The following is a 17,037-nucleotide window of genomic DNA, read 5'->3' as shown; positions in this document are numbered from 1 at the left end:
TCAGAATTGTAAAAATTGGCCCAGTCATGAACATACAAACCAACCTTGGGGGTAAAGGGGTTAAAATTGAGAGAGCGACTCTCTGCTTGACGCGTTTCTGGCGCACCACTCCGCACTTAGGCCTGGATCACTCTTCCGTTTTTTAAAATCCGTCTAAATCCGTCGTTTTCCGTTAAAAAACGGATCCGTCATTTTTTTGAGGATCCGTTTTTTCGTCCCATAGACTTCCATTAGCGGCTACCGCGGATCCGTCAAAAAAACGAATCCTTCTGCGGCAAATCGGATACGTTTTTCACACTTTGACGGATGCAGGCGGATGCCAAAAAACGGATGTGTGAAACAGGCCTTAGTCATAAGATCTGCAACATGTACAGTCATAAAAAATACAATCAAGAACAGGAAGGGGAGAACGAAACTGACCATAAAGTCCCATATAAGCAGATTCAGAGAAATATAGTGATGTTTTTATTAAATCAGGTGACAACAAAAATAATCACAAATAGGGATGAGCGAGCATACTCGTGACGATTCGGTACTCGGAGAGTAATGCGGTACTCGCGGTACTCGACTCCTCGCGAGTATTTCACTACTCTCCTCGCAATATTCGCAACAGCCCGCACAGTCCCCGCACAGTCCCCACACAGCCCTGCACAGCACGGCACAGTCCCCGCACAGTCCCCTCACAGCCCAGCACGGCCTACCACAGTCCCACACAGCCCAGCACAGTCCCGCACAGTACCTGCAAAGCCCTGCACAGCACGGCACAGTCTTCGCACAGGCCAGCACAGTCCCGCACAGCCCGACATAGTCTTCGCACAGGCCAGCACAGTCCCGCACAGAGCCCGACACAGTCCCCACACAGGCCTATACAGTCCCGCACAGCACAGCACAGTCTTAGCAAAGGCCAGCACAGTCCCGCAAAGAAGCCTGGCACAGTCCCCGCACAGGCCAGCACAGTCCCGCATAGCCTGGCACAGTGTTCGCACAGTCCCCGCCCAGTCCATCACAGTATCCGCCCATTAATCGCATTTCCCATAGACTTACATAGGACTCGGTACTCGTTACGAGTACCTGAGTATTAGGAGGTACTCGTAATGAGTACAGCAAGTCCGAATACTACAGTACTCGCTCATCCCTAATCACAAACCAATGACATAAATAAAAACATTTAAAAACAGGGCAGCATACCCAGAGATATAGAAGACCATTGTCAAAAGGAAGCAAAAAGAATTATATGTATGGTAGTTAATAGTAGCTCTGTGAGCATGCAACTGTAACAATAGTAGTATCATGCAACCTGTCTTGTTAATATGGTATATATAGTAAGTGTGAGATAGCGCTGTCATTCAAGGTTGGGGGACACTCGCTTGGCAGCCACACAATCAGATCCAGCTCGGGATTTCATAAGCCAAACATAGTCCATGAGGTTTATTCGTCATCATAAACCACAGAAGCAATATACAACAGCATTACAGCATAGCGTCCATTATACAGGCTATTCAGCCTCATCCTTATCTCACCCACGTCAGGGTTCCCATATGGCTGTTTCTCCAGGCTGCAGACATCCACTCACTCCTCAGGGACTCTCAGACGCTGGCCACCATTACACACACAGCCGCTCCACAGGCTGTTAGTGAGGAGATCCTTCTCCTCACGGGACCTTCCAAACTGGACCAATCAGGTCCCAGCATTCACTACATGTGACGTAACCTGGCCACATTATATGGTCCATAGCCACACCCACCGGGTCACATGACTATGACCTCACCACAGGTCCTTCACACAGACATATATACTTTACAATAGCGTTCATAAACATACATATGTCTCTATCTCAAGGTCACCCACCTTGAGATACATAATGGCTCTTCAACCACTCACTCTCTTGGGACATCCACACAGCGCCCCCTAGTGGACACAGTGGTCATTACACCACATACCACGCCCCTCTGTTCAAACTTGTGGGGTTGAACACACAATCATACACCAGGATCTCGAGACCGGGCACTCATCACACCTTGCCCCACAGGTCGAGAGAACCGTCTCCATCTGTCATATGGTCTCATCTCTGCGTTAGGCCTCCCCCACCCCCAGCGGTCAAAATATCAGTCATTGTTTTTGACCCTCCAGTTGCAGTCTGTCTGCGTCATCAGACACTGTTTAGTCACCACCCTCCTAGAGTGCGCTTCGTCACCTGACCGTTCTCCCACTGACCTGCTCTCCCGGTTGGTATGGTCAACAGTCCTAATCGGCCTACTGTCTGACCTGAGTCTGACTCATTCAGCGTCTCACAGGAACAGCGGTCTCTCAGCCTCGCACGGCCCATCGAACTGCCACTTGCTGACATTCTTCGGCCACCTGCCATGTCACTACTTGAAGGAACCCTTCGGGTCCTTACATCTTGGGTTGGAGGTGGCCGCCACCTGGTATTCTGTACTTCTTTATTAATTTGCTGACGGTCCAACCTCAACTGCTCAATTTCTTGCAGGTACCCCACTCGATACTCCACGAGCATCTGAAAGTCTCTCAGGCTCTCGATGGAGCCAACCACGATGATGGGAATTCTACCCACTTCACTGGATACCGGGTCTTCATTATCAGGAGGGATCCTCACCCTCATCACACCGGAGATATTCACAAGGTCTTGCATCACCTTCCCGGATCTTCCAATGATTCTCCCAATCAGAGCTTTGGGTACCGGAACCACATCTTTCTGCAAACCCCGCCGATCCATAGCCTCCCTGGCTAACTCCAGGCGTCGAGCAGCTTTCACATTACTCTGCCTAACCAATTGTTTGACACGTAGACTCTGCAAATGCATCTCTTTCAGGACAGCTACTCGGTTTGATGTATCTTCTCTGACTGATACTATCACCAACTGCCGAGTCTCAGGTGCCCAGTGCACCTTACAGGCTTTAGCCGCCTCTTTGAAAGCCTCATGCACACCTTCCTAAGCACAGGCTTCTTGCATGTCCGCTGGTACATCAATCACAGACTGGAAGATCGTGGTCTTGCTCTCTTCCTGGACCGAAGGCTCTGGCTTTACCACGGACACTTCCCTCACTACAGTTGACCCGACTGGGTGACTGTCTTCTTCAGTTCTTAACTCATCAACTTCACATGATTGGATCACTTCCTGACCCTTGGCCACTATGGCTACTAACAGTTCTGTCTTATTATCACGCACGCTCACCCGCGGTAAGTCTTTGTCCAACTTCTCTCGCAGAAGACTTTTTACTACTCCTCTGAGTTCCTCCATCTCTTCCTTGTGGTTCTTGTTCACACTTTGCCAGGTGGACAGGTGACCTCTGAGCTTCAAGACTTCTTTCTCGAGCTCCTCGACCCTGTGCTCGGCCATTTGTCTCAGGACTCTTTCTTGTTTGACATGTTCATCCACCTCTTCTCTGAGGGCCTTATTCAGTCCTTGCCATGTTACCATGTGACCTTTGAGCTCAGAGACTTCTTTCTCTAGCTCCTCTAGTCTGTGCTCCCTGTCTCTCTCAGAGCCACAGTCACCCCCAGAGTCTGAGTCACTCCGACCTGCCGAGTACTCCTTCCAGCTACCCATTAACCGTGCGACTACTTCAGCCGTCTTACCCACCAGGTCAGCGTCAGCTTTGTCACGAGTTTCAGTCAGCACAGCACTAGATTCTGTCCTAGTGGTGGCTACTGGCAACAACACGTCACAGTCACACCCCATCGTACGGTGAACCCCCAAGACACTCTCAATCCGTGTGTCAGCTCCTCTCTTTTTGTTTACCACACCATTCTCATTCACGCTGTGGTACCCTTCAGGTGACGCCAGGTCAGTAAATTCATCTAACGCAATTCTTTCTCTGGTCGCCCCTACGTCTGACCTGTCCACGTTAGGAGGCGTCAGCGTCTTTGTATTGGTTAGTCCAACAGTAGGAACGTCTCCACCCTCGTGGCATATATCATCAAACCTGACAAAGTCCCGACCCCACTCCAAGGCATACACTAAGTCTGATGGTATACTGCCCCCTTGGCACTCACTGCCTCCGAGCCCCTCAAACATTATTCTGTCTACCGCATAGTTCACCATGACCCCATGTTTACAGTGAACCTGGACCATTTTTTTGGTCAGACAGAAAGTGAGAGGAGTTCCTACCAGAGTCACCTGACTCTTTGAGTCCAACCGTCCCGATATCCCTTCCCGGTGTAACATCACGGTACACACTTGTGGCCAGTCATCACTCGGAAAGAATATCCCACATTCTGGAATTGACATACACGAACACTGCAGTTTCCCAGACATACCCACTGAGCCAACCAGTGCTGCCATTTCTTCACACTCGGCCCCTTTCTGGACCACCACCCCAATTTTGGTTACCGCCTCCCGCTGAGACTCCACCCCCTTTTGGGACTCCACTTCTTTTTTTGGTTACCACCCCCTTTTGGGACTCCACCCCCTTTTGGGCTACCACCCCGATTTGGGTCACCGCCCCCTTTTGGGACTCCACCCCCTTTCGGGATCTCCCCATGTCTGTTATACCGGTCTTCTCAGACCACAGTTCACACCACACAGTTTGTCTCTTACGATACCACACAAGTCTTTGTTGGCACCACCACAGCTCCTGCTATCACCGATCACCGGCACCACCAGCTGCTGTTCACACACAGCGGCTGGAGTTACTGCAGCTCCTGCTGCGCCATCTTCATGGACCCGCCGAACCACCGGTAGCCGCTTGTCACCTTCGTGGCCCCACTGAGCCACATCAAGCCGCTTGTCACCTTCTTGACTCCCACTGAGCCACCGCAGGCTGAGTCGAGAAAAAAGAAGAAAAAACACACCACAAAAAACTCAAAAACTCACATGTCCTGACTGTGTGCTATTCAGGACCCTCCTGTCTCCACCTGAGACCGTCCAACACACAGGGCGCACTGGGTGCGATTCAGGGAGCGACCCTCCTCCCAGGGTCTCCCCACACACTGGCATCACCAGGTCCAGGGGCTCGGTGGGTGCTGTTCAGAACATCTGTCTCCAACTGAGACTGCCCAACACTCGCGCCTCCCCAGGTCCAAGGTCACACCACGTGCTCCTCGGATCCGACTCTGCTCCCAGGGCTGACCCTCCAGGACCTTTCCTCACTGAATCCTCCAGGTACACTGTCTTCCTCACTGACCCAGGTCAGTACCACACGAACACCTGTCCGATAACTGTGTCGGCCACACGGGTCACCGTTTTACTCATTGACCCAGGTCAGTACCACACGAACACCAGTCTGTTTCTCCTGTGTTGCCCACACAGGTCCTCGGGTACCTCTTCTCTGCAGGGGCACACTAGCAATTACCAGTCTCTTTCTCCTGGGGAAGCAGCTGCACTGAGCTCACCGATCCGGATAGTGCCTAAATCACTAGGCTGCCCCTCGGTTTCCAAAACCACAGCCGGACAGTGGCTTCCCCACTTGCAGGCTGTCACAGGCTTTGCTCACACGTGGCCAGTCAGCAGCACATCACACGGCTTCCACAACCGTCAGCCCTCCTGGCTCAGCGTTGCTCTTTGCCACTGAATTTTGCAGTCCTTATCCGTTGCTCCCAGCAACAAGGCTACATCACTGCCCATAGCCTTCTCCACCAATTGTGAGATAGCGCTGTCAATCAAGGTTGGGGGACACTCGCTTGGCAGCCACACAATCAGATCCAGCTTGGGTTTTCATAAGCCAAACATAGTCCATGAGGTTTATTCGTCATCATAAACCACAGAAGCAATATACAACAGCATTACAGCATAGCGTCCATTATACAGGCTATTCAGCCTCATCCTTATCTCACCCACGTCAGGGTTCCCATATGGCTGTTTCTCCAGGCTGCAGACATCCACTCACTCCTCAAGGACTCTCAGACGCTGGCCACCATTATACACACAGCCGCTCCACAGGCTGTTAGTGAGGAGATCCTTCTCCTCATGGGACCTTCCAAACTGGACCAATTAGGTCCCAGCATTCACTACATGTGACCTAACCTGGCCACATTATATGGTCCATAGCCACACCCATCGGGTCACATGACTATGACCTCACCACAGGTCCTTGACACAGACATATATACTTTACAATAGCGTTCATAAACATACATATGTCTCTATCTCAAGGTCACCCACCTTGAGATACATAATGGCTCTTCAACCACTCACTCTCTTGGGACATCCACACAGCGCCCCCTAGTAGACACAGTGGTCATTACACCACATAAGGTATGAGACAGTATAAATATCTATAAAGTGCTAATGCAAAAATTGTTACAGTGTTTATTGGTATTGGTATATCAGTCAAAAAAATGCTGGTGCATGATACCATGATAATATAGCGCATGATTTCAAATCGAAAATGATGACACAGATTTATTATATTATCACACAGTTATACTAGCACATAATCAGCACATAGCAGCTGTCCAACATAAAATCAAATAGTTCATCATATTATTTACCATCTTATAAATTGGTTAAGGAGACTTGTAGTGGAAAGCAGACTTACTGCTTGTTATGAGAATGAGCCTGTAATCACTTATTTGTTAGGCGAAAGACTGGTGGCACCAAAAACCCGCTCATAAAAGACATTAGCAGCTGGGCATCACAACACCTCCAAGACATAGAGGGACAGCTCACGCAAGATGTCTAGCTTTTAGACCCAATAGCTGAAGGTTGCAGAGGAATTAGTGAGAATACTGGTTTTGTTGACCAGGTGTTGCTTGACCATCTTTAAAAACTTTTCACTTCTTGTCAGAAATACCTGGTAATCAAGGCATGGGTGCTGGGAGAGTTTCAGACTAATTTTGTTTTTTATTTCAAACAAACCAAAATATAAAGTATATATGAAAATAGTCAGTTTTTGAACAACCAAATTTCTACACCTGTAGCAAGCCAATTTTGTTTTTTATTTCAAACCAACAAAATTTCACAAAAAAGCCGGTTCTACAGTTTAAGCAGTTTTTAAAAATTTTAACCCACCATAATTTTACACAAAGCACATTAAACTGTATAGATCACTAATTAAATCCAGAAAAAATGTGATTTTTTTTTGCTTTAAATAGCATGGTAATGTAATAAAAACCAAGTTAAACTGTATAGATGTCTAATTGAATCCAGAAAAACAAATGAACGTAAATAGTTTTTAAGTGTAGTTGATGTACTCCTACACTCAATGCTTTGTGGAAAGTACAAACCCAGGAAAATATTATAAGGAAGGTAATGCAGTAATCCTTTTCAGGTGTCCACTTCTTTTCCTTCATCTGAAGAGTTGCCTTCAACTGCTTCCTGGGAATCCAATTCTCAGGTGCATGCATGTATGTAACCCAGTTCTGGGTAGTGTCGGAGCTTCCGGCATTTATAAATGGGCGACAGCCCCCTGTGACACCTGCACCATCACCTGTTCCCGCATAGGAGTTGGGGAACCCCAAGGACAGTACGACCTCTTGGAGTTGGTAGTCCTGTCGCAAGCCACCTCAAGGAGCTTCTCCCAGGCCCATTCATTTCTCAAGAAAGGTTCATTCTGCTCCTTTCCTTCTCAGATCAAACCCAACGCATACAAAAGATGTTCACCCTCCATTTTGAGGAAGGTGACCTTGGTTCCAGCTATCTTCACTTGCAGTTTTCAAGGCAAATGTTTGGTTTCTACTGCCCACTGGCTGAACGAGATGTGATGACCAGTCCAAAACTCTTCTGTGGATCCTTATCTCCAATGTTGTTTGTAAATAACAACCTCCTCCCGGGATGCCAACTGTCAGTGCCTTGTAGTTAGCAAGTCCACTAGCATTTGCCCAGTCATGTACTGACTTGCCTCCTACTCTCTATCAACCAACCTAGGCCACGCAGTCCGCTCACTAGTTGCTGTATCCTGGCTGGACTGACTGCAGTACCCAAGAACCCTACTGATGAAGCCTGTGGCTTGGGTTCGAGCCTTGCTGGTTCTGGGAAAGCAGCTGATTTCGGACCACAGGCTACTGCCACCTCCACTGTCACGCCAGCTTGGTCTGGCTCCGATATTCCATTTAATTTGGAAGTCTTGCAAGGTTCTGTCATCTTTATTGCCTTGTCGCCCACTAAGCATGTTACATTGTAGGTATTACTAATTCAATCCAGAAACATTTTTGAACTTATTTTTAGAGTTTATATACGACTGAAATTTACCCCACATAATACTCTATGGATGGATAGTAGAATACAGAAAAAATTTTGAATGCGTTTTAGAGTGCTATTTATGTCACTGAATTGTACTCCAAAGCATGTAAAACCCTATGGATGAGTAATGAAATTCAGGAAACGTTTTAAACGCTTATTGGAGTCTTATATACCACTGAAATGTCATAGAAAGCACCAAATACTACAGTACGTGGATGACTGATTGATTACAGTCAAATTTTTAAATGCATTATTGTAGTCATATATACCACCGAAACTTAACAGAAATCACCTCATACTGTATGGATGTCAAATTAAATCCAGACAAAATTTCACCAAAATGACACAGAAAGCACCTAATCCTACATAGATGGCTATTTGAATCCCAACAAATTTTCCAATGCTTTTTTTAAGTCTTATATATCACTGAAATGTCACAGAAAGCACCTAATACTGTATGAATGATTAACTGAATCCAGACAAAATATTTCAATGCTTTTTTTAAGTCTTATATATCACTGAAATGGCACAGAAAGCACCTAATACTGTATGAATGATTAATTGAATCCAGACAAATTTTTCAATGCTTTTTTGTAGTCTTATATACCACTGAAATGCCACAGAAAGCACCAAATATTATATGAATGACTAATTGAATACAGATAAATTTTTCAACACTATTTTGGAGTCTTCTATACCACCAAAATGTCACAAAAAGCATCTAATACTGTATGGATGACTACTTTAATCCAGACAACTTTTCCAATGCTTTTTGGGATTTTTATATACTAGCTATATTTAATAAAAAGCATCTAATACTGTATGGATGACAATTGAATCCAGGAAAAATTTTCAGTGCTTTTTTGGAGTCTTACAGCATATACCACCGAAAAATCACAGAAAGCACCTAATGCTCTATGGATGATTAATTGAATACAGAACATTTTGTTAACTCTTTTTTGGAGTCTTATAAACCGCTGAAATGTAACATAAAGCACCTAGCGCTCAATGGATGAGTAATGAAGTAAAGAAATATATTTGGACACTATTTGGGAGTGTTATATACCACAGAAAAGTACTCCATAGCAAGAAATACTATTTGGATGAGTAATTGAATACAGACAACTTTTTCAAAAATTTTTGGAGTCTGATATATCACTTAAATGTCACAGAAAGCACCTAGTACTGTATGGATGATTAATTGAATTGAGACAGCATTTTTAATAATTTTTGGAGTCTTTTATACAATTGATTTGTCACAGAAAGCATCTAATGCTGTATGGATGACTAATTGAATCCAGACAAATTTTTCAGCGCTTTTTTTGAGTCTTGTATACCAATGAAATGTCATAGAAAGCACCAAATATTATATGGACGACTATTTGAAAGCAGACAAAATTTTTAACGCTTTTGGAATCTTATATATCACCGAAATGTCACAGAAACCACCTAATACTGTATAGATGACTAATTGAATCCAGAAAAAAATTTCAATGGTTTTTTGGAGTCTTATATACCACTAAAATGTCACAGAAAGCACCTAATTCTCTATGTATGACTATTTGAATACAGCCAACTTTTTCAATGCTTTTTTGGAGTCTTATATACCATGAAAATGTCATGGAAAACATCAAATACTATATGGATGACTAATTGAATAAAGACAACATTTTCGATGCTTTTTTAGAGTCTTCTATACCACTGAAATGTAGCAGAAAGCACCTAATGCTTTATGGATGACTAGTTGAATTCAGACAAATTTTTGAACTTTCTTTGATTTTTATATACCAAAGAAATATACCACAAAGCATGCAATACGCTATGGGTGAGTAGTTCAATCAAGAAAAAAAATATGCTTTTTTGGAGTTTTACATACCAATGTAATGTAACAATGACCAAGTTAATCTGTATGTATGAGTAACTAAATTCAGAAAATGTTTTGGAGCGTAAATATTCTGAAAGTGTGGTTGATGTACTTTTCTAATCATAAAGGTTTTTCAGAAAGTGGAAAGCCAGGAAAAAATTATAAGGAGTGTCATCCAGTCATCCATAGACCCCTGAAAGACAGCAACTGGTGGGCCTCATTGAAATATTTTTAAAGTGTAGTTGCTGCACTTCTATACTCATAAAGGCTTTGCTCAAATTGCAAATCCAGGAAAAAATATGAGAAGGGTCATCTATACACCCTTTAAGACAACAATTGGAGGGCCTAGAAACCCACTCAGACAAGACACTAGCAGCAGGGCAGCACAACACCTCCAAAGCATAGAGGCACTGCTCTTGCCACGTGTCCAGCTTTAAAACTCGATAGTTGAAAGTCGCAGAGGAATTAGTGAGTAAGCTGGTTTGGGTGGTCAGGTATTGCTTAACCATCTTTAAAACCTTTTCCCTGATCTTTAAAAATATCCATATAAATAACAGAAAACTGACTTGCACATCAAGAACAAGTCTGAACAGGTGAATACCAAAAAACAGCTACTTACATGCACAATATAAGAAAATGGTTGAACTCAATCTTACTAAAGCATGTCAATGTGAAATCTATGAAATGTAAATAGCAAAAATGGCTTTTGAATACTAGTAAAAATACATGAAAAATACATGAGACACTTAACACAAAATTTGGCCACATAATGTCTGCCCATCAACTATCATCAAGGTGGCCTCATGAATCTGATGGGTCCCTGACCTGTGTGAACACCCCTCTAAGGCTAATGTCTGAATGCAGGGGTGAATGTAAAGCCTACATTTATGGGTTGGCAGGAACCAGCTGTAATTAAAGTCACCTCTTGGTGTAAGGCGGAGTGCTCAGTCAGAATTCACACAAATGGCTAGATTTTGTGTTAAGCTTCTCATGTATTTTTCATGTATCATTTTTATATTGGTGCAGTATCCTTAGGATAGGTCCTGAATATTTTATTGGTGTGGGCTGTTGGCAGATACTGCCAATCTACTCCAAATCAATATAGGGTAATCAATATGAGTAGTGGAGTAACCGTTTATGTTAGAGTTTTCTGCATCAATAAATCATTTTTCATTCTCATAGGTACAGTGTTCAGTTCTGAAGTCACCTTATAATGAACTCTGGGAGCAAAAATAGTGGATATTAAGATATTTGATTTGCTTACAACAATTGCACTTCTAATTTCTGTAATATAATATAAAAGTAATGGAGCAACCCTTTAACACCTATCTTGACATATGGTTTGTGCTGTGTTGACTGTACATTAAAACGGTTTACTGCATCTAGATATTGCTCATTACTGCAGTTAAATGCAAAATGCAACTTCTCTACTTAGCCACGAACCAAGCAAATTACCCAAGCTCTATGAGGCATATTTGCATGGGCATACCCTCCGTGGGGCAGGGGGAGCAGCTCACCCCCTAGAAGCAGGGGCGCACAATTAAGGAACACCTCCTGGCCACAGTAGTGGAGAGCGAGTTTACTTTTCCTGCCGCCTCGTCCCCCCATGCACCCCATCCTCGCCCTCCCAAAGAGACCCACCGCAGCCCCACACAGATAAAACCCAGCAATGACCTCGCTGGGCTGTGCCTGCTCTGTGTGAACAGGACCTGTGATGAGGTCACAGGAGGGGAGGAGTCATTGGCCACATGATCAGGGGCCTCATGTATGCAGGACTCTGCTGTGCTGGTTGTCATGGTGCTGGATAAGGGGAAGTTTATGTGTGGGGTCAGGAGGGGTTTACAGTGTGGATGTAGCAAAGCTGTGTGTGTACAAGGTGTACGGAACAGAGCTGTGAGTGTACGAGGTGTACGGAATGGAGCCGTGTGTGTACAAGTGTGCGGAGCGGAGCCATGTGTGTACGGAGCGGAGCATGTGTGTACTAGATATCCAGAGCGGAGCCAGGTGTATACGAGGTGTACGGAGCAGAGCCGCGTGTGTACGAGGGGTACGGAGCGGAACCGTGGGTGTTCAGAGCAGAGATGTGTGTATGACGTGTACAGAGTGGAGCCTTATGTATACAAGGTGTATGGATTTGTGTGTGTACAAGGTGTATGGAGCCGCGTGTGTGCGAGGTGTATGGAGCGGAGCGTATGCGTGCAAGGTGTACGGAGCTGTGTGTGTATGGAGCAGAGCCACGTGTGTATAGGGTGTAAAAAAAGGAGCCCTGTGTGTACAGAGTGGAGCCGTGTGTGTATGAGGTGTACGGAGCGGAGCTGCATGTGTACGGAGTGGAGCCTCGTGTGTTCAAGGTGTACGGAGTGAAGCCGCGTGTGTACGAGGTGTACGGAGTGGAGCCATATGAGTACAAGGTATACGGAGTGGAACCGCGTGTGAACGAGGTGTATGGAGCAGAGCCGCATGTGTACAAGGTTTACAGAGTGGAGCCATGTGTGTGTACAAGGTGTACGGAGTGGAGCCATATGTGAACGAGGTGTATGGAGCAGAGCTGCATTTGTACCAGGTTTATTGAGTGGAGCCGTGTGTGTACGAGGTGTACGGAGCGGATCAGCATGTAAACGCGATGTATGGAGCAGAGCCGCAAGTGTACAAGTGGAGCCATGTGTGTATGAGGTGTACGGAGCGTGGCCATGTGTGAACGAGATGTATAGAGCAGAGCCGCTTTTGTATGAGGTTTACGAAGTGGAGCCATGTGTGTACTGAGTGCAGCCGTGTGTGTATGAGGTGTGCGGAGCCGTGCATGTACAAGGTGGGAGACAGTCCCGATTTTAAAGTCTGTCCCGGCCGGGAGCTTACTTTTCCCACGGACGCAGTTGTACACGGCGGAGCCCCGAGGAGCACTTTGAAACTTGCACAGGACATTCCACTGGAAGTGATGTGTTGGAAGCTGACCAGTGAATGAGGTAATTTCGGGAGGAGATTGTGACAGAACCATGGAGGCACTTCAGGGAATGCTTCAGATCCATCACCATGTCCTCCTCAGACAGCACGGACAGCGGGCTCACCTTGGAATCGGGGATGCCGGCCATGTGAGCGGATAATGATATGTCCTGCATTGGGAGGCTCAGATGGCCACTACAATGGGAGCCGGGCTGCTATAGTATCTTTTTAGAATCTTTCTTTCTTTCTTTGTTTCTTTCTCTCTCTCTGTTCTTTCTTTCCCTCTCTAATCTTTCTTTCTTCTTTCATTCTCTCTGTTCTTTGTCTCTCTAACCTTTCCTTTTTTCTTTCTCTCTCTGTTCTTTCTTTCTTTCTCTCTCTGTTCTTTTTTCCTTTCTTTCTCTCTCTCTGTTCTTTCTTTTTTTCTCTCTCTGTTCTTTCTTTCCCCTCTTTAATTCTTTCATTCTTTCCCTCTTTCTTTTTCTCTCTCTGTTCTTTCTTTCTTTCTCTGTTCTTTCTTTCTCTCACTGTTCTTTCATTCCCCTCTTTCTTTCTTTCTTTCTTTCATTCATTCTTTCCCCTCTTTCTCACTCTCTTCTTTCTTTCTTTCTTTCTTTCTTTCTTTCTCTCTCTGTTCTTTCTTTCTCTCTCTGCTCTTCCTTTTTTCACCTCTATCGTTCTCTCTCTGTTCTTTCTTTCATTCCCTCTCTGTTCTTTCTTCCTTTTTTCCCCTCTTTCTTTCTCTCTGTTCTTTCTTTCTCGCTCTGTTCTTTCTTTCATTCTCTCTCTGTTCTTTCTTTCCCCTCTTTAGTTCTTTAATTCTTTCCCCTCTTTCTTTCTCTCTATCTGTTCTTTCTTCTTTCTCTCTCTGTTCTTTCTTTCTCTCTCTGTTTTCTTTTTCTTTAGCTCTCTGTTCTTTCTTCCATTCTTTCCCCTCTTTCTCTGTTCTTTCTTTCGTTATCTGTTCTTTCTATCTCTCTCTGTTTTTTCTTTCTCTCTCTGTTTTTTCTTTCTCTCTCTGTTTTTTCTTTCTCTCTCTGTTCTTTCTTTCTTTCTCTCTGTTCTTTTTTTCTCTCTCTGTTCTTTCTTTCTCTCTCTGCTCTTTCTTTCTTCTTCTCTCTCCCCTGTTCTTTCTTTCCCCTCTTTCTTTCTCTTGCTCTGTTCTTTCTTTCCCCTCTTTCTTTTTCTCTATTTGTTCTTCCTATCTCTCTCTGTTCTTTATTTTTTCTCTCTCTCTGTTCTTTCTTTCTTTTCCTCAGTACCAGCCACTGTGCCCATAATGCCAGCCACTGTGCTTTCAGTACCAGTCAGTGTGATTGGCAGTGCTAAATGGGTGCTGTTGGGGCATGGATATGGGTGTGACTAGTTGTGAAATGGGTGTGGTCGGGGGCATGGCCTAAAATTTGCCATGTGCCCGACCATGGCTTATCCCCTTCTAGTTTTGATCCTGGATACACCCATGCACATTTGACCTAATGTCTATAGAAAGTTTTTAGAGGGATTGACCCACAAAAAGTATTGTTCTATGCTCAGTGTAGTCTATTAAAGAAGTGTATTTGCAATATTCTGATTAATAGTATGCAGTTGTATACATTACATCACTGAAAGTGCACTCAAAGAGTTTTCTTCTATGGCTGTAGTGTTGATACACCTATGGTGGTGGACATATATGCACAGTAGCTTTCTATTTTATCCTTGCTCATGCTATATGGAGATATAAACTGGGCGGGATAATACTAGCTGTAACAATAAGAGATGAGAGCGATAGGTAGATTGATATGAAGTGATGGATAGATAGATAGATAGATAGATAGATATGGGATAGATAGATATGGGATAGATAGATAGATAGATAGATAGATAGATAGATGTGAGATAGATATGAGCTAGATAGATAGATAGATATTAAGTAACCATGTAGGACATTTTTATTAGTAGGATTGCTGAGGCTTTGTGTAATTGACTATTTTCATTGCAGAACAGGGGAAGAACACAAGAAATGAATTTGAAGCAAAGGTTGACCGCTATGCACTAATGGGAATTCTAGGTGATAAAAGGGGTTGTCCCACAAATAAATTACATTTGAATTAATAGATATTGGAAGAAAAATAATTTCCACAATTGGATGTGTTAAAAAAAAGTTCCTGCCCCGAGATAATCTTAATAAATTGTTTAAACTCATCCAGGTATGGAACTTACTTGTATTTGAGAATTACATATTTTTCATATTGATATGTTTAAAACAATAGCATGCCTCAGTCCACAGTTTTTTTTTTTTACTTAGCAGGCTAATCATTTCTGTGGCGGACATACTATTGGTGCAGCATGGGTCCTAGAGTTGAAGGTGCCCACTTCTACCTGCATAGCATGCGTAATTGTACATTATGATGAGCTATTGGATTGCAAAGAGCCCATATAATGTTCTTTTACAAGAGTCTTCTTCTGTCTGTGTACGCTCTTGAAACCTTTTAATATTATTTAAGTAAATGCATTGTAAAGCGCTCATTGTTTTCCAGATATTATTTCTAAATATATCAATTGTATTTAAGGAGGTATTTACGATTACTACCTTTTCTTATCTGACACTTAAAGTGCTCCATGAATGAAAATCTATGAATTGAGCAAAAATAATTCTATTTCATATTTCAATTCTTTTTCCATATTTGAAAATGAGAAATAAAATAAAAACATGAAATCAATATATGCACGCGCTGAGATTTTAATGTAACAGAAAGGTTAAATCATCTAGAACTCCGATTTACTGATATGGTAAATGGTTGTACAAACTACAGCAACAATTTCAGCTCAGCAACCACAGCATCTTGGCGCATTCTGCATCTTAGAATAAAATCCACCCATGAACTTTCAGTACCTGAAATGGCCGAGTATCATTCAATGGAATACACTTCAGCATCTGGCAGTAAAAGTGTAAGAATGACAGTGTCCAACAAACAATAAAATGAAAATGGACCTTTATGTGAATCCAAGATTCCGGGCTCTTTTCTTCTGCCATGTAGTTAAGTTCTAAAGAGTCACTCACCTTGGAAAACGCAATAGCCCTAAATCATAAAATACGATGACAAAAACACAGCAAATCATGCAGATATTGTATAGATGTTAACTACCTTTTCCTATGATAACTGTAAAGACAATAAATCAAAATACAAAATAAATAAAATACATTTTATTACTTTTACAATAATATTTTAATAATTCATTAACATTGACCAATAGAGTTGAGCGACTTTTGGTTTTTTAGGGTCGCGTTTCGTTTCGTGAAACCCGACTTTTCCAAAAGTCGGGTCGAGCAAGATCGTCCGATTATAGGGAAAAGTCGGGGTCGTCCCGAAACACGAAACCCAATGTAAGTCAATGGGGAATAAAAGTCGGCAGTGAGAGGAGGACAGGAAACACACCTACAGTGCCCATTTGAATGCCAAAAGCATCAATTCTTCTTACTTAAGCTTGTCAACCTTAATTAACTTCATAATACAAGTTACGCACTGAAAAATGGGGGTTATTTGGCTAAATTTGTGGGGGGGGGAGGGCTGGCTGCAGGTTTTCATGTGCCCTGGGCGAAAGAGCGCCCCTTTAACACATACCACAACTCATCATGCTCCGATACGGCAGAGAAATAGCGGTATAGTACAATGAAAATTACCTCACTTTTTACATCTCATGACGAGGCCCATCTATTTCTCCATACAAAATCATTGGTCCCATATAATGTTTGAAACAGTATATGATGAGCTCCACATAATGCTACAGTATATGTTGGTCCCCATGGATGAAGCTCCACTGTCTTATGGGCCCAAATAATGCTCCAAACATAATGGGCCCCATTTCTAATGCTCTAGTGTATAATGGGCCCTGTAAATGCTGCTCCAGTGTCTGATGTCCACCTTTGGAATGTTCCAGTGTATGGTGGGCCCCATCTATCATTCTCCAGAGTATAGTGCTCCCCAAAAATTGCTGTCCCAACATTGAAAACAATCAAATAAGTCTCCTCACTAGGGAATCCCTGTACTTGTCTGGACAGGTGCTGTAGCTTGCTTAACAGCTCGCCAGCCGTTCTCACGCCCAGTATGGATTG

Source organism: Dendrobates tinctorius, unplaced genomic scaffold (assembly GCF_039654945.1).
Source record: "Dendrobates tinctorius isolate UK_male_01 unplaced genomic scaffold, ASM3965494v1 ptg000030l, whole genome shotgun sequence".
Taxonomy (NCBI): Eukaryota; Metazoa; Chordata; class Amphibia; order Anura; family Dendrobatidae; genus Dendrobates; species Dendrobates tinctorius.
Note: the sequence above shows the minus strand (reverse complement) of the source record.